Source organism: Sturnus vulgaris, chromosome 3, assembly GCF_052056855.1.
Source record: "Sturnus vulgaris isolate bStuVul1 chromosome 3, bStuVul1.hap1, whole genome shotgun sequence".
Taxonomy (NCBI): domain Eukaryota; kingdom Metazoa; phylum Chordata; class Aves; order Passeriformes; family Sturnidae; genus Sturnus; species Sturnus vulgaris.
Window position 1 is genome coordinate 669,618 of NC_142245.1, and position 18,926 is coordinate 688,543.

At 38.9% G+C, this 18,926-nt stretch overlaps 1 protein-coding gene and 1 non-coding gene across 8 annotated transcripts in view; both read right to left on the reverse strand.

Moving 5' to 3' along the window:
* The window catches only part of MACROD2 (mono-ADP ribosylhydrolase 2), an 848,563-nt gene that overhangs the window by 457,709 nt on the left and 371,928 nt on the right, over positions 1–18,926 (reverse strand). The gene's annotated exons all lie outside the window — the stretch shown is intronic.
* Positions 6,377–6,566, reverse strand: LOC148224126 (U2 spliceosomal RNA). Its single transcript, XR_015802939.1, has one exon. It is a non-coding gene; the product is annotated as a U2 spliceosomal RNA (small nuclear RNA).

The following is an 18,926-nucleotide window of genomic DNA, read 5'->3' on the forward strand; positions in this document are numbered from 1 at the left end:
TACTTTTGGAAGGTGAAACCTATCAGGATCAGGCATGGATAAGCAATTCTCCACTGAAAGCATGTCAAACAGACATGCAGCCTCCCCTGAGTCAGAATGCAGCAAATGTGCATTTCTCAAGCAGGGACACTTAGAGCTGTTCATATGGAAGCAAATAACAGGAACTTATGTCAGTCTTCACTTCTCTTGTAGCTCAATGTAGGCATCACACATGCTATTCATTTTCTGAAACAATATTGGAGAGTGCTGTTCATGTGCTGCCTATAGACCAGCTAATTAAAGAGCAGAGCATATTAAAAGAATTGGGAAAAAAATAATTTGTTTCTGCAGCACAAAATGAAGAATCTGTCTGCTAGGCAAAATAACTCACATACTGTTATACTGTACATGCCTGCCTGAATATGATGGTATAACAAGCTATTGTATGGTAAGAGGAGATTTCAGCTAATCTCAGCCCAGGAACTTTCCATCTTCTTCCTTCACCACTGCCAGTGGTCCCCCTGAAGTGTCAGGCAGTTGCAAGTTGAGTTTTGACTGAGCTCTCACCTTGAATGTGAAATGAATGGAAGATCTGTCTCTATGGATGGCTGGAAGCTCATGGCACCTGATGCCATAGCAGTATTATCCTACACTACTGCAGCTGGATACCCAAGTCCTTCCTCATGTTCTTCCCATCATTACTGTTCAACACCCATTCATAAATTTTTTCTTTTTTTCTTCTTTTTTTTTTCTTTTAAACAAGTCACCACAAGTCTAGCTCTGATGTCTCTTTAATTTCCCAGATGATTTCCTGACTTGTTGCTTGCAGGAAGGAAAGCTTCCTGCAGGCTGGTTGCACCCAGCAGAGAACACAGATGCCTTGTTGCAGAAGGAGGGAGAAAATCAGAGCCCAAGTCATTATCCCCTTCACCACCACCCCTCTCCATCCTCTGTGTAAACTCTCTGACAGCATTCCCCTCTTATCTTCTTCAACAGTGTCAAGCAAAATGAAAAGGTTAGACTTGAACGCTTGTATGTGGCCTTTAGATTAGACAACCCATTTTAAAAAAACCAAACCCTACACACAGCAAAATATTTTTACAATCACAGAAACACAAAGGTTCAAGGACTAAATTTACTACTTTAGCTGAATTGCATGTGCATTAATACTCCTCCACAAAGAAATACTTAATATCATGCTTCCTAAAAATGGAAGCCAACCACAGGACCAAAATTTTGCTCCAGTATCCAACAACATATTGCAGATACAAATCCCCACACTTTGGAATACTGTGCTCCTTTACATTGCTCTTCATGCAAAAAGGGATGCTAAAAATGGAAGGTCTAAGTTCTCAGCTTCAGTGTGGTCAGGGCTTTCTCTTGTACTTTCTGTATTTAGCATCTCCCTGTTCAATTGTCTTTCCCTCTTTCACATACCCACATACCCACATTTCCTTTTCTTGTTCTGTGGAGGCTATTTGGACAATTACACAGTAAGAAGCGCAGACAGTGCTGTGAAACCCTCTGAAAAGCTTAGTGTGAATCAGATTCACAGGGATCACAGGGGATCATTACCACTCAGCTTCACTCACAGCAAGAGCCATAGGTAAAGTTTCCCATGGAAAAAAAAGGAATGTAACTAAATATTCAGGCTCCAGTGGTATGTGCCAGGACATGTCCACTGGATGATGGATTGCCCTACACATGGATAAGCAGTGGTTTGTTACCTCAGGCTTAAGCCAGCTGAATGGAGTAACTTTTAGAGTCATTCATAAGCCTTTGCATAATATCAGCTTTTAGGTGCTTCAACACCATACATGATCAAAACAACTCATTATCTAAGATTCATCTGTTTGTCTAGAAAATAAATGTCAGTACTGTCAGGAAAGGGAAAAGTTTATGATTAAACTCCAGCTATATCATCTCTCATCATATTTGCTTGAAGACAGCAAAGATTCAGCACTTGATTTTTCATCCACCTCTTTGAAATAGTATTACAGAGAAGCCATACAAAAGAACACTTATGTAGAAACACATGCCTTTGCAGTCAATGTTGTTATGTTAAAACCATTTTGCAATTAGTTTAGTTTTAGGGTAGAAAAGCAATTCAGCAGAATATGACACAGGACGACTGGCCTAAGCACAGAAAGCAATTTTGTTTAAACACGTGTAGACATGGAGCCAATGATCTGCAACAGCTCAATGGAAAGCCAATGTGCACTCCTGTCCTAATGGACTTCTTTAAACGTGAAAGAAATTCATGCATTTCTTCTGCATGAAATCTCCCCTCGAACAGGAACAAGGGAACCACCCAGTTTTCCAGCATGTACAGAGTAATTAAGCAACTCAAATCATGATCCCCCTGACAAACCCCTCTCCCCATCAATCCTACCCATCAATGAAGATCATTGAGGGAAGCCCAGCCTGAGAGTTATTGTGGCATGCCTGGTCTGCATTATATAGCCACAGCACAGATAAAATAATAAATAATAAACCTGTTAAGGCATAGCACAGAGACCACATTCCTGTCTCATGAGCGAAGCTCTCAAATGAGGAAAGAGCTGTTACACTATTGCAATCTAGTTAAGAATACCAATAATAAAATACTATACCTTTGAGTATTTTGAACATGGAATTAAGTTATTTATTCAAAGTATCACGTAACAGCACTAAAAGCAACAGGCACAGGCACTTTTTCCATGTACAAATGAGTTTTGCATGTAGCTAGCTAGTGTCTTGCCATGTCATGACTGCAGAACGACAGCAGATACTTATCCACTCAGCCTTAATTAATTTACTCCCAAATGAATACTGCATTTAGAAGGAAATGTAATTTTATCCTAGAAAATCACTTCACACAAATGGGACAAACTGTTACCTCATCTGATTTGTATCTATTTTCTAATCACACAGAGACTTACTATAAAAGAATTCAAAATTATTCCCAAAATATGCAGCTGTTATTGCCCATAAATATTCCATCTTTCTCTCTGGATAAAATCTTTCTGAGGGAAATAGCAGACTTGCTTAAGGCTTGTTTTTCTTACATCTCATGGACATGCCTAAAACACTCATATCACTTTTCCATCAAACTTTACATCACCTATGTGGAAATATCTACAGGTTCAACAATGTTCTGCTGCTTGTGTTCTGCTATTTTGGTGTTTTAATTATGTTACTTCACATGGCAGAATGAAGTTTGACATTAATATTGAATCTCATAAATCATCACTTTAAGAAAATGCATTCCCTTGAGGAAAGGTAATACAGGTCATATGGGAGTCCCTATTTTAGCTTCAAACCTTGTTAACCAATCTTAACTGTTTTCAGAAAGTCAGGGTAGGACTGTGCCTTCTGAGGCATATAAGAAGCAAGTTATATGCTAGCCCTTTTTGCAACTTTTTTCTATTTGTGGTCGAAATTTTTGAAAAATAATATTAGGAGTCAAAAATAAAAAATGAAATTAAATTTGAATTCAACCTCAATTCAACACTGCTGGCTCTGGAATAAAGGCATGAAAACAGTGTCTCAGATGTACAGTCAACATAGTGCTAGAGATGTAGAGTCCTTAACGTTTCCTGCTGCTTTTTCATTTTTCTTCATCCTTTCAAAACATTTTACTAAGGAAATGGCTGATGATATGACACAAAAACCAGTGTACCACACAAATATGAAAAAACAGTTTTACAATGATATTCGGTGATTCAAGATGTCAGAAGCTTACACAGACTTTACAAATAACAAAGCTAATCATGCTGCAATCAATTCCAGCAGAACTATTTTCTTAGAATGCTAATTGTTGCTTTTGTAATGGTGAAATCATGATCCCACAGTATCATTCTCCCAAGGGAACCAATCAATCTGGTCTAACTGTTTATTTACTAATGAAAGTTAAGTTTTAAGTTGAGGCAGCAGAAATTTTGCACTTGCATGGCACGGCTTCCACAGTAATGTGAGCTGATGCTCTGAATCCAACAGGGATGCACACAGACAGGGACTGGTATCAAACATTGTGACAGCAGCAGACATACTGTGGCCGTTTGCAAAGGCTCAGATATTTCTCAGTTTCTTCTGAAGAGAGCTCCAAAAACGAGGAGATGGAAATGTGCAATTCTTTAAAAGGAGGAGGAGGCAGTGCACAATTCTTTAAGGAAATCTGTCCAACTCTTTCTGTGGCTGCCAATTCTTTCAGTTTGTGCATTAAGGACATGCCAAGGAGCTCCTCTCTCAGGATGCCACCAGTCAGCCGAGGATGCTCAGTGTCATAAATTAATTAACACTCTGCACTCCCTTTTCCATGCTTTCAGTCTATTGATAAAGGGAAGAGTTGGCTACTGCCAACCACTCTACTTTTGCCCCAATGCACTGTGAAAAGGATTTCTGCATGCTAAAAGTGTGCACAGCAAAATGCAGATGTCTATGCTTCTCTAAAGGCAGTCTCTGTGAGGCACAGTGCCCATGGCCTCACCCAGACCACCTGGATTTAAGGCACAGAACCACTCAGAAGGGGGTGGGGAAAAAAAAAGGCAAATTGATGCCACTACTTTTTGGCTAAAAATAAGAAATCTGGGATTCTATTGCTACAGGCAAGTGGCACATGATCCTTCTCTGCTCTGTTGTAGGAGACTCTCTCCAAAAGAACCAGCATGTATGTGCTGACTTAGGGCTAATGAAGCCACTTTGTGAATGCTGGCCTGTGTCACAGGTTGAAGTAGCCCATGGGGTCCTGAGCTGGCCTTAGCTCACCTGGGTGCATATAACACACGCTAAATTAATTTTCTCAGTGATAGAAAAAAAAAAGAGAATCAATATTTACTCCAGGATCAAAATGCTTTTCATTTAAAGAACTCAGCAGTCTAGAAAAACAAGGAGCAATCATTTTGTTCCCATGACAAACAAAAGCTTCCTCGCCAGCAGACACTGGATATTGACAATAACCTGTAAGCATCATAGCATGCATAGTAATAAGATGGCATTTTGCTGTAGTGGATTTCTATCTTGTAGACTTTTGGGTTTGGATCTAAGCAGAAATATTCAATAATCAAAATATAGTATTTTCCATTAAACAGTAACATTAAAATAATTACAGTCAACAAACACTTCCATATTCCCCTCGTAAGCTTTATTTAGCATGTCCTAATTGAAATACTGAGGCTATAAATAAGGACTAATAAATCAGCAGTGTTTCAAAATGCAAGAAATGTGAAGTTGAGGGGTCTTTTTGAAACTATTATTTTATTTTACTGCAATTAATTTGGTAGTGCACCAAGCTACCACCAAAAATGTCACACCAAATTAGCTTCCTTTTTATGAACCACGGCAGGTCAAATAATTTTAAAAAGTGAAGGTGTCTTGGTAATGAGACTTAACTCAAGGAAACGAATTTACAATGACATGGGTTCCTCCATTCTGTATTCCCTCATGTACTTAAAACATGCTCGCAGGGTCAAATTCTTATGTCATCTAAAAATGATTTTGATCACTCTCTATCTGAACTGTATAAATTCTATTTCTAATAGAAGACCCAGTTTTCACCCTGTCATATCAACGTGGCCTTTAGTGTTTCAAAGGATGTCATGGGCCAAGCCTGTGATCACCTGCTGCATTTCATGGACCTCAGCAGTGACTCTGTCACAGGCCAGATCAAACCAGCTCCTGTCAGCCACCCACTGACTGCAGCATGTGTGAACAGTTCTGCACCTCCAGTTTATAAAACGGGCTGAGCTGGCATTTAATCAGTCAAAAAACATTCCAGAGAACACCAGCTATCCGTAGGTTTTGGCCTTTTTATATATTTTAAACATTTGTGTTTAAAAAAAATAGTGTTTCCTCAAAGATACCAATCACATCTATTTCTTTCCAATGCTCTTTAATCAAACCAAATCAAATCCTGAATTTTGCATTTCGGCATCATGCAGAGTGTTTCCTATCTGTTGGACTCCGCAGTTATTTCTCATTGCTGTTTATCTCACTTTTTTTCAGAAAAAACACTCCCTGTAAGAGTGGTCAGTGAAAATAAACAGCACCAGTGATGTAAGAACTGGCTCTTTAGAAAGGACCAAGTGTAGGCTCACTGTACCCAGTAGGTACAAGGTAACACCCAGCCCTCAGAATGATAATCTGATTTTATAATACTGAGCATTACAAAATAGATACTAATACAGACTGAGAAGGCAGTGAAAACAAGATTAAAATAAAATCAGAAGTGCTTTTATTTTATTTCATTTTATTTTATTTTATCAGTGGTTTTATGGAGGCTTGGGAATTCCCTGAGCTGAAAATTGGTGGGAATTAAGAGAACACTGTGGAGAGGCATAATCTATGTTTGCTCTGTTCCTGCTCTTCCCTTTGCACTCTTTTATGGTCATTAAGGGACTTGTTGCTCTTTTTTCCTTTTTTCTTTCACACCATTCTAGAAGCACAGCAATAGCAGGCTTCACGCATGGAGGGGATGGCGTAAATTCCTAGTACATTTCCCAGTCCCCAAACTCATTTAATATAAAATCCTCCAGTTGAGGACATAACAGATATTAAACTGATAAAAACATATGCTGCACTTGATCTTTGCCAAAAGGTCAAGAGGCAAACACGAAGCAGCAGAGTCGATGCTTTCTCGGTCTGACTCAGTGCGCACGCTGAGACTGAATCATCCCAAGATTTTAACTCCACAGTAACGACAATTATGCAGCTTTATCACTCGGATTTATTTCAAAAAGCTGCAGACAGATTACAGACCCCAAATAACTCACTCCAGGATCTCAATGAGCTCATGATTTCACACACAGAGGAACTGTTTCAGGACAGGAACTTGGGAAAGTTCATGATGCCATGTCTAGCCTCTCAAAATATTTCAGTCTTGATCTGATTATTTCTTCTATGGTAAACTAAATAAAAAGAGAAAACACCTAGCCCTTCTCTCTGACCTCCAAGCTCCTGCTGCTTGGATGACCCCAGCCCCAAATATTTAAGGAATCTTCTATTTTCTGAATCATAAAGGGTTTATTTTAGAAACACATCTCCCCTAAAGAAACTATTTCACAAAATTCTAAAAAGTTGAGGGAATTTTTGCTAAATAACTTATTAAAACCAGACCTACTGCAGTGCATTTTCTTAATCCTTGCTGGACTCATTAGAGCATCTTGCACACTAATTGAAAGACTAAATATCAATCTTGCTAAAGCACAATTACTCGGTATCAAACTCCACCATAAATTAGCAGAGAAACTGTCCACACATGAAGAGCACTAAGTCAATATTGCTAATGCATCAAAAACCATCCCTGTGCATGGAAACAAAAAAAGTCTTTTGAAGTTAATGGGTAATAACAAAAGATGTTTTAGCAACTTGGAAAAAGACAACTATTTCTTTAAAATTACTTTCATTTTAAAGAACACTTCGTAAACAAACTCAGAATTTTTTTTATTACCAATTATATTTTCAATCACTTATCATAATCACTAATTATTTGTAAGAATGAAAGCAAAAGGAAAGGGATTGTCACAGCAATACCCATCTAATATCCTGATGTTGGTGCTCCAAGCTGCACAAGACAATTGTTTAACTTTCAATACAGAGTTTTCAGTGAATCGGCATCACCAAATCCACCAGATTTTAATGAGTTAAAATATTTTAGTAGCATAGCTTTGTTATTTTATTTAATCACCTTTCCCTAAGGCTCTGCACAACATTTAAGCATGTGCTTAATTTGCTATTGAAGTCAACAGAACGAACAGTGAATACTGAAGTTAAGCACGTGCTTAATGAGATTTACTGAGTCAGAATGCGTAAAACCCAATGTGAGCAGAATCAAAGCCCTGAGGTATTAGCCAAGTCCATCCCGAGTTTCCCTAAAGATACAGGGCCTCCAAAAGGTGAGTGAAAATTTTATATTATTATGACATGTCTACTGCACAACCATATGTCTGAAATATTTATGTAGCAAAACACATACCAGACTTTGTAGGTCTTTAAAGTAACAAAAGAAAAAAACTTTGGATTTACCCTAAAACATTAACTGGAAGATTTTGTGGAATTTTGTTTGCTGTCAGTAGCTCAGCAATACTTTTTGAAAGTATTTCAAATTGAAAATACTTTTTGAAATGAAACAACTGCTGACTTGTCTCATGTTTCCTCCAAAAACAAAATGCAGTATAATTTAGATATTTTGATTTGGGGCAAGAGGGAATGGAGGAATGGAGCTAACATATATATTTTAGTTATCTGTTCCTCTGTGAAAAAGAAAGAATTTAATCCAATATTACTATCTCACTTCCTCAGCCACTCAGGCAAACTGCGCAATCCTCCAACACCTGCACATGAACATCTGCATTGTACCAGTTGATGCTTTTTCTCATTAATGAATTAAATTAAATCAATTGCATGCCTTTAAGCCCCCTTCTTTACTAGCAAAGACTACCACTTTGTCCTAGAGCAGGGGAGTTTAGTTTAACAAACAGCAATTCAATGAGCTTTGAATGCAGCATATAAAATATAAAACTGTACTTTTCTATTTTCTGTGACATTTAAATGGCCTAAAAGTGAACATTTAATTTAATTGCAACTAATAAATATTTTCTTGACAACTAATATTTAAAAAGGGTTTGATTCCAGGAGATAAATTCTTCAGATTCTATACTCTCTATAAATGTTCAAATCTGATTTAACAATACTTTTTTTCTTTCTCTTTTACCTTACATGAAGGATCTGGTTTTGGCATCAAATGTCACTGAGACTGTCTGAGGGTTTTTTGCCTTATCCAGAAAAAATAACAGTGATTTGGAGAAATATTTAGCAATTTCTCTTAACAACATACAATCACCAATCCTTTCTCTAATACGCTGTCAAAATCAGCAAATCTGTTAAAGAAAAAAAAAAAGACATTTAAATGTTGAACATGATTGTTACTTCAAAATGGCAGTCATCAGCATGGAAGGAGTTAATCTTCCCCACTCTTTTTCTGAGAGTAAAAAAGGCAAGGAACAGCTGTCACTCAGGTGATGAATACAAGCTGCCAGCCTTTTAAACAGCAGGTACAGCGTTTGAGCTCTGAATTAATTAGCATTCAGAAAGCCTAAACACGGCTTGATAACTCCACGAGATGATTTTTGTCCCTTCCTGCAAATTAATACTGCTATTAAGATGAGCAAGGGCACAATGCAGATCGTAATTGTGCCCATTAAACAAAGTTTCACAAGTAATGAATTGGAGGCTGCTGCCAAGAATGCATCAAGTCAAATAAAGCCTTGCTGCAAATAACAGACGCACAGGAATCCATCTTCACTTTTTCATGGCATTCACAAAACCACATACAATATGGATCCCTGTGTAAATGCATGAAATGTTTGCTGCATATAAGCACAGGCTTCTCCAAAGTTCATGTTTTTCAAGGTTTAAATAGTGGCTTTGTCTCAGAAGCTGCTTCCATACAAGAGCCGCTTCTAACACACACATATACACTGAAAGGGAGTTAACAAGGCCTCAGAAATTATAATGTCTTAAAAAACAAGGCCTCCCTCCATCAATTACTGCTGCAGCACTGCATCAAAGTCTACACAATTCATGTGGAAACTCTTCCTTCCTGTATTTATCATTTCCTTTAAACGATGAGCATATTTTATAAAGCACAAAAATGATTGATTTCAGAATTTAATGATGTTTAATAAGTGGCCATCTGTCAACAGTCAAGGAGTAAAAAAGAAGCACATTATTATTTCCCAAAAGACCAGAAATATTGATGCTAATTAAAAGGCACATTATCATTATCTCAAAGCAATGTCTAAACACTAATCAGACTTCACATCCAGGGCAGGAGAATGAGGGAGAACTACGGGTATGAGCGCTCCCCAAATGGGTCACTGGAGTTGAGAGTCTCCAAATTGGTGTTATGATAGCATACAGATTGGAACTTGGCAAGTAGCTGGTATCTCCTGACTGGGTGGGCAAGCAATCAAACCCTGAGCTGATGTAGGAGAGATTATTCATTTTAAACTCAACTCTTTAGAAGAAACCTTTGGTACATTTTTACGAAGAATTGTAGAAGAAAAGAACTGTGCTAAACATGGCACTTCACTATTTATTATTTCCTATTTTCCATCCACCTTATTTCACAACAAAATAAAACTTGTGGTGCCCAAAGACATGATTAATTGCACCATGCTAAACTGCAACTACTCCATACTTTTAGCTGAGAAATGGCTCAATGTCACATGTACTCATAAGGGACTTATGTGGTCAGATAGACAGAAACCTACACAAAAAGAAACAAAACCCATGAACTTGGTGTCTGAAGCACTTTTGACTCTTTGGGCCTCTAGGAAGACCCTGTAGGGCTCAGGATGCTTCAGCTTCTCCTGCTGAGTGCTATGGAGTAGGAAGGTACATAAAGGTAGGTGGTTGAGTCTGCTGGTCATGTTGGCCTGGAGCTCTGCCTTAAACATTAATAGTCAGTTTATTACCTTTTAAAACATAGGATTTATTGCCATTTTCATAATTCATCTTGATCAGAACCTCTTTTAAGCAAGCAAACCTCTCCTAACCTCAAAATCCATGCTTCATGTTCTAACTGAGGCCACCAGCAGCCTGTAACATACTTTTTGCCTCAGTATGTAAAAAGCTGACAAGACTCTTGGCATTTATTGCTTGCAGAGAGGCACAGTTATAGGCCATGGCAGATGTTTTCCATGCTCTTGAGATATGAGAGATGTGTGAGCAAGATATGACTGATCCCACCTCCCACATCGTGGAAACTGTATGTAAAGTCCCAGGTTTAGCCATATTAACTCTGAGCCAGGCCCAGCAGTTTGCCAACTTCATGAGGTTTTGTGTTGTTAGAAGAAAAACACAGGTAAGTGATGCAGAATATTCTTGTGCTGAAGGTAAGCGAAGCACAGACAACCACGAAGTCAAAGGCATACTGGGAACAGGTGGAATGAAAATAGGGATGGGAGAATCACACTGAAATTATGGAAAAATGAGAAACTGAAAGAATCCCAGGTTGGAGCAAAGCACAGCTACCCAGGGGCATGAGTACCGTACCTAATTGAGAGCAGGCATTTTCCCCACGGTATTTTTACTGGCTAACTTTTTCACCTATAATTGCCACTATCAAATTACCATCTCCACAGTGCAAAGCCACCTCTAGTCTTCCTCCTCAGGTCAAGGAACCCATTCATCACTGTCAAGGGAAGCATATTTCTATTTTTACTTGTCATTTTAAAACCATCACTTCACACAGCTGTGACCTCTGATCTTGCCTTTCCTTCCAACACTCCCCTCGCTATACTCCGATAGTCCTCCATTATCTCCTCCCTGAGAAATATTAAAAAAATTTAAAGGAGATGTTCCTGGCTTTGATTACCCTATTCCAATATAACTCCTTGATCTTCAGCATAAACACTTCAATCATTCTGGCATTTTCATTGACTCAAATTAAATGCAGAGCCAGTAATTATTTCACAATCCCCTTGCCCTTTCATACACAAGTCTTCTGCCTTATACAATGACAAAGTATCACCTCCCAGACTCTTAAACGGTTCAGATACTTCAGATACATTTTGGATATGAATCTGGTAAGTAAACCTTGTGAGGCTTACCCAGTACTAATTGTTAGCAATTACAGTGCTTCTCTCGTGTTGAGCTCCAATGCTCAAACACGATGTGAGCCATGTAACCATACAACAGTTCCAGAAATTAGCAGGTTACTCAAGGTGATCATGAGCATCAAGTTCAAGATCCCCTGCATTTTGCAGCCTCTAATGTAAATTTAGCAAAGCTAAAGCAGAAAGGGAAATTCACAGTATTGTTTACATGAACTGGATACTGGACATTTAGACAGACATACAGAAATGAAAAAACACCATCAGAATCCAATTTTACTTATGTTATTTACTTCCATATTTGCTATGTTTGTTCTAAACTGGCACCAAATTCTTTATTTTTGGTGCCTCCCAGATTTGTCTTCCGACTCTGTGCAATTCTTGTACATTGTATTGCTGCCAGAGCCGAAGTGGAATGTATGAAAAGCTGGATAATTGTCATTTGGGGCATATGGTACTACAGAGAATGTAGGGGTTAGTAGGAAGAAGGGGGTTTTGTTTTGATTTTTTTCAGGAGTCTCGATATGACTAAAGCTTTTTCCAGTGGGCAAAGAAAATGTCCCTTGTTTATCCATTTCTCCACAATTTGAAAAGTTGCTTGCTTTTTTTTCCCTCTCCTTTTTCTTTGGGGGGTACGGTGTGGGGAGAAAAAAAGGGTGGAAGTTATGTTTAACATTAATTCCTATTTACATGACAAATAACAGACCTTCCTTCTGGTTCATTTCTTGTGTCCTAAGAAAATATGTTCTCAAACAGCATGCATGACATTGAGATTTTCACCAAAAAAAGCACTGAAATGAGCTAGCTGCTGTGTAAACACGTCAGGCTTCCTACCTCACATGCATTGAAACGACCAGCACAGCTCGCTCTTCTCAAAGGTATTGCTTCAAGCTGATTGCTGACTCAAGACAACAACACAACCCTGGTCACAGTGAGTTTCTGAGTATTTTTTCTGCAGCTGCAGGGTATAGAGGGTTTTCTGTTTGTTTTGCTTTTTTTCCCCTCTTTCATATGAAACCTCAGATTCTGGAGTACAGTTTGGCAGCACCACGCTGAAATCACTGCCAGTTTCCTAGGGTACAGAATCTCTAATAACACAAAGCCCTGACTATCTACTTGCCCAATAAATAACCAAAATTTTGTACCACGATTGTACTTAGAATTTATGACTTCTTGTTTTTCTCTCCTGGTTGCAGCTAATCCTTTCTGTCAACAGGGTTTCATCTGTAACAAGCCTGCCTGTGACACGTTAGGTCCCAATACATCTCTCAACAAATCCCCCGTGCACACAAAGCACACGGGTTTGTAAAAAGGACCACAGAGACAGAGCCTCTCTCCTCTAATGGGATCAGAAAGGCTGAGCTCTCCCGTGGAAGATGCTCATCAAAGGCGAGGCCAGCAGAGACAGAGCGCTGTCAGGCAAGTCCCGGCTCACAGATTGAGTTTCTGGGGCATAAGCACAACAGAGCATCCGTGATATTTGTATTCCTGAATGGCTTCTCTGTCAGGTTGAATTATTGGTCACATGTTTATCATTGTCATGCTGGAAAGCTGATCCAGGTGATGTTTGCTTCATACTCAGCAATTTTGAACAGCGTTTTTCTAGCTTTAAGGGCTGACATTGTATGACTCGCTCTTTAGGGCTTGCTCTTCCTTTTTTCCTCCCCTCTCCTGCCCCTGCTTCAATTTTACACTTCTTCACTTTGCCCAACATATCAAAATAAAGTGTATGAGGTGGTAAAAACTGGATGTGTCATTTTCACCAGCAGTGAATTATCAGAGGCTTCCCTTGGTTTTGCAGAAGGGATAATGGGAATAAACTCCATAAGAGCTATTTTTTCTCCCCACTTACCCAGTGCCTGGCCCTCCACTAACAGCAGCTTAATGTGCAGCTGTGGAGGGGAGCTTGCTCTCCTGCTTCCTGTGGGAGAGGACATTACCTCTCCTGCAAAATGCTATTACACGGTGTGGCTGCTTTCTCCCACTTTCTCAGGGAAAGAGCTCCATTTTCATCTCATTGGCAAGGAAATGAAAAGTGCCCTCAAATTCACTGTATAGACACTTGACACCTTGCGGGTTGTTTTTGTATCTCATCTGGGATTTTAAACCAGTTCCCACAGTTTGCTGCACTTCTCTGAAACCTGCTGTCAAGCCAAGAGTTTCAATTCACTCAATGGCCCAAAGTGCTGCTAAGGCTGGTCTTTATGAGTGTCAAACTGCTAATAACTGAGAGATACCACAACAGCCATTAAATCAAAAATTGCAGAGGCTCTAGTTTTGTCTTCTGAGATGCCTGAGAAACAGCGTGCCTCTGTCTGCATGTACACATTCTCAAGTAGAAAGACAGAAAACATTTAACTGAGGATACTTTGAAAAGGATATAGTCTGCTAGTCAAAATTTATTCTGTTCTTGGAGTGATGAGGTGGGGCATCAGAATGACAGAGCTCACTCAGTGACATGTCAGCTGACACACTACACAATTCTGTAGTCTTTCAGATTTACCATCTCGTATCACCTCAACAAATATTAATTATAACAACTATTTACCCTTAGTAATTTCTCAATTATATTATTTACTTTTTATAATACTATTTATTATGTCTCGTGTAGTTAGCTAACGTTACAACCAGTTGGAACATCCAACTTATAATTTATAAAATTTCACCTTGGGCGCTCTGCTGAAGTCCTGGGATTGCCGAATCTCTGTGGGACATCTGCACTTAAGTAAATACTGTTGCAGGCACTTTAGACCAATTTTCATACACCAGTCTATTAATGTTGTTTCCTACATACAAAACTCCCAAATGAACCAGAGGCATTCATTAATAATGTGCATTAATGGGCAGAAATTTCTTCACATAAACTCTATGAATCTTCAAATACTTTCAAGATAAATAGTTTGCTTTTGTGTAATAAGAAAAGACAAAATTTTGTATTTGATTAAACGCTTGGACCTAATTTTTTTTAGAAGTATATCAAGCACTTCTACCAACCACAGATGGGAATAAGTATGAATTTATTTTATGCTCCCTTTGCTATGTTCATAAGAATATAAATTTGCATTTATTATATTATTGTAACTAAATTTGAGAACCATTCATCTGGGGAAAAAATGCAAGGAAGACCCACATTTCTGAATGGATGTTAATTATCTGGGTAAAAACAATTAGGCCACAGCCACCCTACCTACCTTGTAATGAGGTGAGGTCCAAAAAAGAAAAAGAAAAAAGTAGGAAAAGAAAAAAAATAGGGCCATCTCAACAGATTTCCCCCCCTGCTTTCAGCATGGCTGGTCAATCAGCAGTCAGCTAAATAACTCAAAAAGTAAACAGGAAAAAGTTAATGCAGATTATTTACTAATTGTTAAAAAAGAGCACAACAGTAGTGAAACCACACAGATCTTCCTTTCATCCAATTAGAGAAACCAATATATGCTATTATTTCAGGGATATACTTTTCTCCCTGAAAAATAACACTGACTCACTTAATAATTGGATTTATGTGTTTATAAACAGTAACTGCAGCTGGATTCAGGCACAAGTTTAACTTTTTTCAGCCAAATGTGCAAGTAAAAAGACCTACTTAAAGCCACCTTACAAGTGAATCAGATGTGCCAGAGGAAGACAATAGTACAAAGAACAAACAGAAAAACTGCACAGATTCCTTATAACAGTCCAAAACTTTGGCTTTTCAAGGCATGTGGTCATCTAAGCAAGTCCCACTGGGACCACATGGCACGTAAACAAATTAACATTTTGTTTAAACGTCAATCAACAAGACCTTTCCATTCAAACCCAGGTCAGCTGCACTGGCAGCTGTTAAAAGCTGTGACACTCTGTGCTTATACAGATGCCTGGGAGTTGGTGGAAACACCATTCTACTTTTAAATATCCTCCCAGAAGCTTACAGCTTAAGCTTTTCAAAACCTACACCAGAAAATATTAAAGTAAAAATTCTGGGAACAACCCCAATTGTTTCCTCTATTCTCTTCTCATTCAGAATATTGGAGGTTAAAACCCCAAACTTTTCACTCCAATCAGCAACCAGTGCAATTTTCATACATTACTCTGTGCTACTCATGGTCATTCCTGTAAAGCACTTCAGACACAGTTTTACAGGTAGTGACCTCATGGAAACTCCCCAAGAAAAAAGGGAAAACACTGGCTCAAAACGCTGATCACCAGATCGGGGAAGCTTGCAAAGAATTCTGTTGGATTACTCTTTTAAGTTGGAATTTGCAGAAAGATAGCAATGAATGATACCTCATCACTGGAGCAGCACAGAGTGATCCCAGGATGCCAGGCAGGTAACAGGGAAGGATTCCAACAGAACAGCAAGGGCCAATGGACTGAATCACCAAAAACCTCTGTTGAAAGTGGCACATGCAGACACAGGCTGAAACAAGCTATGAGGGCATGCTTGGGAGGCACATGGGGAAAGGTGCTGGGGTGAAATGAAAGAAGAGAAAGCCACAAAGCCAGGTAAATACTTTTCTAGGTCTTAACTTTAAATGTTTGTTACAATTTTTTGTAGTTCCACTTTCTTTCAGTATGCATAAACAACACTGAACTTTGCCAAAAACAGCCTCGATTTGTTATGAACTGCAAAGTGCTCACACACAAAGACACTCCTATTCTTCCTCTCTACCATGTAACTACACATGATCAAGTTGCAGGTGACAAGCAGTTAAGAATAACAAAATCTCGTCTACTTCACTGTGAGTGAACAAGTTATGCACATAATCCCCTTCCTAGATATTCTTCAGCACAATGTACAAGAATTTAAAAATGTGTTACCCATGACGGTTCTCCTAATACCTTTAATTAAAACACTACCAGAAGTTATAATGAAAAAGGATTACTTCTTTTTTTAATACACTAAACCTTCAAGCTCCTGTTATTTTACATTCTGGTACAAAGGAAATGAATAATGAAGGCACATTTTTGGATTTAACATAATCGTAAGATTCTCAGTTAAAGGGCAGGAAAGAGGATTCATTTTTACATTTCCTTTTAACAGATACAAGCTTTATGTTCTTTTATTATTACAAATACGCTAATTTAAAATGTCACCCTTTTAAGCTCCAAACATTTCTTAACAAGCTGCATCTTTCCTCTGCCCCACTACAAAAGACAAACACAGGGTCTCACTGAATGAAAATAAACTAGTTAATAATTGGCCTTATTGTGATTTCTGGCTGCCTTGTAACACCCTTCTCTGAATGCAAAATGCTTAATATCATCAAGTTTTCCTGGTGATCAGCATGCTAACACGTGACTACTTACAACAAAGCTATTTACTGTTTGCAAACTCGCCCACTCCCTGCTGACAAAAGCATTTTATCATTTCCTGGATAAGAGCTGGGGTATGGGGGCACAGCCAGAGGAAGGTCAATTGATTCCCAGATTCCTGTGAAAAGCCGGCAGATCCACCCACTAAGGGCGTTCAGCACTCGTTAGCATTTTATGGGGCTCAGAGCATCTCCCCGCTGATTTCAGTGGCAGCTGTAGGAACTGTGGCTGCACCAGCCTCCAGCTCTTCCCTCTGGGAATGGGAATGTCAGCTGGGGCTCTGCCCAGGGTGATGATGCCAGGTCCTTCACCAAGGAGAGGACGGTGGCCACGCAATGAAAGTATAAGAATTTTATCTCTTCTCTTTTACACAACTCCCACCTCATGACTTCAGCAAATAAACCAGACATTGACCTCCTTCCTCACAGATTTGTGGTGCCACAAGCCTGATTCCTAGAGCCATATCCTCTTCTGCAATTAAAAAATCCTTTGATCTCTGTGATCACATTATCAAAAACTAAATGATGACAATCATATACAAAGGCAAAGACTTTGGCAAATGGCAAGTATTTGTAATTCTCGGAGCTTCTTTTAATGCACAGCCTCTGTATGTAACTTGTGGGATTTGGAAACTGCAAAAATTTGGAATTGGTTTGTTTGGATTATTATTTTCTGATGCCAACTGGTTGTTTGGGTCCTTGCTTTGCTTCTGTCAACTAAAAAGCCAAACTGATATCCCACTATGAAGCAGCACATTGATGCTGACATCCATATCATCCATTACAAAATCCACTTATCAAAAATCTGGTACCTAAACAATTGAAGGAAAAGACAGAGCTAGCAGATTATCTTCTGTGATAACAGGGTGATAGCATACATATCTGTTCCTCATTTCATAGACTATTTGCTAACATCAGAGAAAAATCTTGAGTTCAGTTCCAGATTCTTGATAAAGGTTCACATATGACAGATCTGTCCCATCCAGTTCCATTCTTCCTGCAGAGCACAGCTCACCTCTGCTGAGCATGAGAAAACTGGGCTTTCCAGAGCCTCACTGTAACTTTGAACAACTTAGGAAGATGTTTTACAAGAAAAGACCAGAACCATAGAATTAGGCCCCTTAAGAATTTTTAGACCCTTGCTCAAAGCATGAGCATTACTTCCTAATAAAAACAGCAACAACAACAAGAAACCACCAGAAGTGTAGGATAACAAAGGCACTGTTCTAGAAGGATTTAATGAATGTAGGCCTTAAAAATCATACCTTGATAATACTGCAATGCAACTCCAAAGAGAGCTTGAGTGCAACTGTGCCACGTGAAGACCTCAGTCACACTTGCAGAAACAAAACGTGATTAAAGATTTAGCAGATCAGAACAAATTTGGGATCTAACTACAGTTACGATGTAATACAGAATATAAATTCATTGCCACTGCCAATATATTTTGCCCAATTGCTCTGCCAGGTCATATCGACCTGCAAAGAGGAGTCTGTATTTGTGTGCATATCTGAGTGCATTACACATGCACCTCTTGGAGAAGGAGCAGCTATGCAGGATTGATGGCTACGGACAGTATTTCTAATGGCCTTTTTAATTGGCACTATGATGATTAATTGAGGCCTTCACAGAACTCTGGGAGTGCTCATTACCACACAGCGTGGTGTCCCAGCACACTGTGTGGGTGACCGTTATTACTAAATAGTCATCGAAACATGAGACATTGATAAGATAAATTTTACACAAATCTACGAACCCCAGAAATTGAAGCCTACTACCGAGGCAGCTGGAAAATTCTGCTTCCTCCTTCATATATTATTTTAGCAGTGCTCAGATGCTCCCAGTGAGCAGAAAAGGACTTGACAAAGGTATTAAAAACAAGCTATGTGCGTAATAAGGATTAAATACCTCATGCAGTATTTCTTGCCTTTGCAGAAGTTTACATTCACTCATGGCTACATGCAGGATATTGCAATTGCCCCCTCAGACAGGAGCCAACCACATGGTTACTGCACACCTGCCATTGCTGGGGGAGAAGCAGGTGTGCTCAGGAAGGGCCATC